Below are 6,446 nucleotides of genomic sequence, written 5' to 3' on the forward strand. Positions count from 1 at the left end.
CCCTGTTGCTGAATCTCATGGAACCAGATTTTTCTAATCTGATAATGAATTTGATTTCAGTGGCTCTGTCATCTCTTTCAACTCCACTTGTGCTGGCACCCATCCTTCCCTCCAGTCAGCACCCCTTCCAACCTTCAGAAGATTCAGTAGACACAAGTAGGTGCTTGAACGGGGAGAAGGGTGTGGTGAAGAGGGGTGCCACCTCACTTTGCATTGTGGACTTACCTAGTCATCTCTGGCCCACCAAGCCCCACTGCTGGTACTAAAAAGAAAACAAATCAAACGTGATATGAATTTTGTTTTAAAAGAATAAATTAAAACTTTTGTTTCAATTAGCAATAATCACGCCTTGGATAAACCTCAGAGGCCACGATACTGCCCCTGCGCAAAGCTAAAATAGAGCTTTTTTTTTTTTTTTTTTTTTTTGGCAGTAATGAGATTTCTCACCAGTTCTCCATTCATGAAAAGGAAGTAGGATGACTATAGAAGACCTTACTTTGGGTCCCATCTTTTCAAGGCACTAAATCAGCATTTCAAGATAGAATGTTAAGTCTAGATAAGGTGTGAATATCTGTAATTAAGGAGTTAATCTGGGTGGGGGCCACTTCTTCCTGCTTGGTAAAGACAAACATTTTCAACATTTATTTATTTGTTTATAATTTGCATACATTAAAATTCATCTATTTTTGAGGAGTATACAGTATTATGAGTTTTAACATATGCCTAGGTTCATGTAACCATGATCACAATCAGAACAGACAATTCCATCCCTCCCCAAATTCCCTGTGCTACCTCCCATGTCTAACTCCCAGAAGCCACTGATTTGATTTCTATTATTTTACCTTTTCCAGAAAAACAATTATATTGTATGTCATTTTTTGAGATAGCTTGTTTCACTTAGCAGAATGCATCTGAAATTCATTCATGTTGTTTGTTCCTGTTTATGCTGAGTAATATTCCATTGTATGAATTTACTGTGGTTTGTTTAGCCATTTACCTGTTAAAGGAGGTTTGAGTTGTTTCCAATTTGGGGCAATTATAAATAATTCTGCTTAAATATTTTTGTACATGTTTTCATGTAAATATAAGTGTTCATTTTTCTAGGGTAAATACCGAGGAGTAGGACTGCTGCGTTGTATGAAAAGTATATGTTTAAACACAACTATTCAAAATCTTTGGGATGCAGCAAAGGCAGTCCTAAGAGGAAAGTATATAGCAATACAAGCCTTTCTCAAGAAACAAGAAAGGTCTCAAATACACAACCTAACCCTACACCTAAAGAAGCTGGAGAAAGAACAGCAAATAAAGCCTAAACCCAGCAGGAGAAGAGAAATCATAAAGATCAGAGCAGAAATCAGTGAAATAGACACCAAAAGAACAGTAGAACAGATCAACGAAACTAGGAGCTGGTTCTTTGAAAGAATTAACAAGATTGATAAACCCCTGGCCAGACTTATCAAAAAGAAAAGAGAAATGACCCAAATCAACAAAATCATGAATGAAAGAGGAGAGATCACAACCAACACCAAAGAAATACAAACAATTATAAGAACATATTAGGAGCAACTCTATGCCAACAAATTAGATAACCTGGAAGAAATGGATGCATTCCTAGAGATGTATCAACTACCAAAACTGAACCAGGATGAAATAGAAAACCTGAACAGACCTATAACCACTAAGGAAATTGAAGCAGTCATAAAAAATCTCCCAACAAACAAAAGCTCAGGGCCAGATGGTTTCCCAGGGGAATTCTACCAAACATTTAAAGAAGAATTAATACCTATTCTTCTGAAACTCTTCCAAAAAATAAAAATGGAAGGAAAACTTTCAAACTCATTTTATGAGGCTACCATTACCTTGATCCCAAAACCAAAGACCCCATCAAAAAGGAGAATTACAGACCAATATCCCTGATGAACATGGATGCAAAAATTCTCACCAAGGGGCACCTGAGTGGCTCAGTTGGTTAAGCATCTGCCTTCAGCTCAGGTCATGATCCCAGAATCCTGGGATCAAATCCCGCATCGGGCTACCTGCTCTGTGGGAAGCCTGCTTCTCCCTCTCTCGCTTCCCCACTTGTGTTCCCTCTCTCACTGTGTCTCTCTGTCGAATGAATGAATAAAAAATCTTTAAAAAAAAAACTCTCACCAAAATACTAGCCAATAGGATCCAACAGTACATTAAAAGGATTATTCACCACGACCAAGTGGGAATCATCCCTGGGCTGCAAGGTTGGTTCAACATCTGCAAATCAATCAACATCATACAATACATTAACAAAAGAAAGAACAAGAACCATATGATCCTCTCAATAGATGCAGAAAAAGCTTTTGACAAAGTACAGCATCCTTTCTTGATCAAAACTCTTCAGACTATAGGCATAGAGGGTACATACCTCAATATCATAAAAGCCATCTATGAAAACCCTACAGTGAATATCATTCTCAATGGGGAAAAACTGAGAGCTTTCCCCCTAAGGTCAGGAACGTGGCAGGGATGTCCACTATCACCACTGCTATTCAACATAGTATTCGAAGTCCTAGCCACAGCAATCAGACAACAAAAAGAAATCAAAGGCATTCAAATCGGCAAAGAAGAAGTCAAACTCTCACTCTTTGCAGATGATATGATACTTTATGTGGAAAACCCCAAAGACTCCACCCCAAAACTGCTAGAACTCATACAGGAATTCAGTAAAGTGGCAGGATATAAAATCAATGCACAGAAATCAGTGGCATTCCTATACACCAACAACAAGACAGAAGAAAGAGAAATTAAGGAGTCGATCCCATTTACAATTGCACCCAAAACCGTAAGATACCTACAAATAAATCTAACCAAAGAGGCAAAGGATCTGTACTCAGAAAACTATAAAATACTCATGAAAGAAATTGAGGAAGACACAAAGAAATGGAAAAACATTCCACGCTCATGGATTGGAAGAACAAATATCATGAAGATGTCAATGCTACCTAGAGCAATCTACACATTCAATGCAATCCCCATCAAAATATCATCCACTTTTTTCAAAGAAATGGAACAAATCATCCTAAAATTTGTAGGGAACCAGAAAAGACCCCGAATAGCCAGAGGAATGTTGGAAAAGAAAAGCAAAGCTGGTGGCATCACAATTCCGGACTTCCAGCTCTATTACAAAGCTGTCATCATCAAGACAGTATGGTACTGGCACAAAAACAGACACATAGATCAATGGAACAGAATAGAGAGCCCAGAAATGGACCCTCAACTCTATGGTCAACTCATCTTTGACAAAGCAGGAAAGAATGTCCAATGGAAAAAAGACAGTCTCTTCAACAAATGGTGTTGGGAAAATTGGACAACCACATGTAGAAGAATGAAACTGGACCATTTCCTTACACCACACACAAAAATAGACTCCAAATGGTTGAAAGACCTCAATGTGAGACAGGAGTCCATCAAAATCCTAAAGGAGAACACAGGCAGCAACCTCTTCGACCTCAGCCACAGCAACTTCTTCCTAGAAACATCGCCAAAGGCAAGGGAAGCAAGGGCAAAAATGAACTATTGGGACTTCATCAAGATAAAAAGCTTTTGCAAAGCAGAGGAGACAGTCAACAAAACCAAAAGACAACCGACATAATGGGAGAAGATATTTGCAAATGACATATCAGATAAAGGGCTATAGTGTATCCAAAATCTATAAAGAACTTATCAAACTCAACACCCAAAGAACAAATAATCCAATCAAGAAATGGGCAGAAGACATGAACAGACATTTTTCCAAAGAAGATATCCAAAGGGCGAATAGACACATGAAAAAGTGGTCAACATCACTCGGCATCAGGGAAATCCAAATCAAAACCTCAATGAGATACCACCTCACACCAGTCAGAATGGCTAAAATTAACAAGTCAGGAAACAACAGATGTTGGCGGGGATGCGGAGAAAGGGGAACCCTCCTACACTGTTGGTGGGAATGCAAGCTGGTGCAGCCACTCTGGAAAACAGTATGGAGGTTTCTCAAAAAGTTGAAAATAGAGCTACCATATGATCCAGCAATTGCACTACTGGGTATTTACCCCAAAGATACAAAAGTAGGGATCCGAAAGGGTACATGCACCCCGATGTTTATAGCAGCAATGTCCACAATAGCCAAACTGTGGTAAGAACCAAGATGTCCATTGACAGATGAATGGATAAAGAAGATGTGATATATATATATATATATATATATATATACACACACACACACACACACACACACAATGGAATATTATGCAGCCATCAAAAGGAATGAGATCTTGCCATTTGCAATGACGTAGATGGAACTGGAGGGTATTATGCTGAGCGAAATAAGTCAAACAGAGAAAGACATGTATCATATAACCTCAATGATATGAGGAATTCTTAATCTCAGGAAACAAACTGAGGGTTGCTAGAGTGGGGGGTGGGGTGGGAGGGCTGGGGTGACTGGGTGATAGACACTGGGGAGGGTATGTGCTCTGGTGTGAATTGTGCAAGACTGTTGAATCACAGATCTGTACCTCTGAAACAAATAATGCAATATATGTTAAGAAAAAAAAAAAGAAGAAGATAGCAGGAAGGGAAGAATGAAGGGGGGGAATCGGAGGGGAGACGAACCATGAGAGATGATGGACTCTGAAAAACAAACTGAGGGTTCTAGAGGGAAGGGGGGTGGGACGATGGGTTAGCCTGGTGATGGGTATGAAAGAGGGCATGTTCTGCATGGAGCACTGGGTGTTATGCACAAACAATGAATCATGGAACACTACATCTAAAACTAATGATGTAATGTATGGTGATTAACATAACAATTAAAAAAAGTATATGTTTAACTTCATAAGAAATTGCCAAACCATTTTCTGGAATGGTTAGGCCATAAGCAATCTATCAAAGTCCCTGCCGCTCTACGTCTTTTCCAGAACTTCATGTGCGAATTCTGGGGGGTGGGGGAGGCTGTTATTATTTTTTTAATTTAGATATTCTATAATAGCTGTTTTTTTTTTTTTAAGGTTTTACTTATTTGCGAGAGAGAGAATGAGAGACAGAGAGCATGAGAGGGAGGAGGTTCAGAGGGAGAAGCAGACTCCCTGCTGAGCAGGGAGTCCGATGCGGGACTCAATCCCGGGACTCCAGGATCATGACCTGAGCTGAAGGCAGTCGCTTAACCAACTGAGCCACCCAGGCACCCCTATAATAGCTGTTTAGCAGTATGGATAGCAAATGAACACACAGAAAGATGCTGAACATCATTATCCATAAAGAAAATAAAAATCAAGTTTTTCAAAACTCTTATGAAAAGGGTACTTTGCTTCACACTAAAGAGACAAGTATTTCTTTCTGGGAGGTAAATAGTACACCAATGTTGGAAGTATGACTCTCAATTAGATATGATCTGTGGATGGAGGAAGAAGAAAAGGAGAAATAACAAAGATTCTGGAAGAATGCCTGGTCCAAAAATAAGAAAACACACTCCATAGTGTCCTGAAAGTCACTTGCTGAGTATCTCTAATCTGTTGTTGGAAATCAGTGTAGAATTGATTTTCTAATAATGGATTTTTGACAGTTGTTGGGGGAAAAAAAGGAAAGGTATTACATTTGCAGTTGAAAAGTGTAATTTTTCTCTGCTGTCTGAAAATTCAATGGTCCCTTCACTATAGGAAACAATGTGTTACATACAGATAAATAGAGGGAAACTGAATTGCTGTGCATCATTCCCTCCAAAGGGTTCCATAAAACTGAGAGACTTTCAGTGGTTTGTATAAGTTCCAGAAACTTGAGGTGAAATTATAGTCCTAGACTTAAAATCCTGCCAGAAGATCTTGCCCCCTGCAAGTTATCCTCCCCAACAAATTCCAAGAGCCTCTGTTCCCTTTGGCCTTCTCCAGTTTCTCTTCAATGCTTTGGAATTATAAACTTTTCCTCCTACTTACTTCTTCCTGAGACTTGAAGGATTCCCAATTCCAGGCCTTCTATTGTCTGGTTTTCTTTTGTGTTTCATCCTGCCTCCAACTGTCTCCAGACCTCAACCCCAGGCTTCTGGCCAGGGACACTTCCCACTCTTTCAGCCAGGCAGGCTTTCTATGGTTGCAGGGGATAATTTTCTCTGTGTGGCCTCTGAAGCCTCCCATAGAGCTCCTCCAATTTTGCCTTCCTAGTCCAATGATTTCTTCTTCACTTTTTGTCAACCCTAAGCACATATTTTTCTACTTTGAGCACTGGCAGTACTGTGGGTTAAACTCTACAACTCATATTTGAGTCTTGCTTGAGTTACTTTTCTTTTCCTCTGAATTGCAGTATGTTTTCAATTAGTTTCTTCCTAACTTATTTCACACCTTCTCTGCTTTCTTTGACCGTTTCTAAGCTGATATACACTACAGATTATTTATTTAAAGTCATATAAATCCAATCCTAAATTGAGGGCCCCACTGTTCTATGAT

General features: G+C 39.4%; 1 non-coding gene across 1 annotated transcript; it reads right to left on the bottom strand.

The window, feature by feature from the left end:
* Positions 1-249: 249 nt before the first annotated feature.
* Positions 250-393, bottom strand: LOC118020210. The gene has a single exon (XR_004681835.1). It is a non-coding gene; the product is annotated as a U4 spliceosomal RNA (small nuclear RNA).
* Positions 394-6,446: the final 6,053 nt, after the last annotated feature.

Source organism: Mirounga leonina, unplaced genomic scaffold (genome assembly GCF_011800145.1).
Source record: "Mirounga leonina isolate KUSES-001 unplaced genomic scaffold, KU_Mleo_1.0 Mir_109, whole genome shotgun sequence".
Classification (NCBI taxonomy): domain Eukaryota; kingdom Metazoa; phylum Chordata; class Mammalia; order Carnivora; family Phocidae; genus Mirounga; species Mirounga leonina.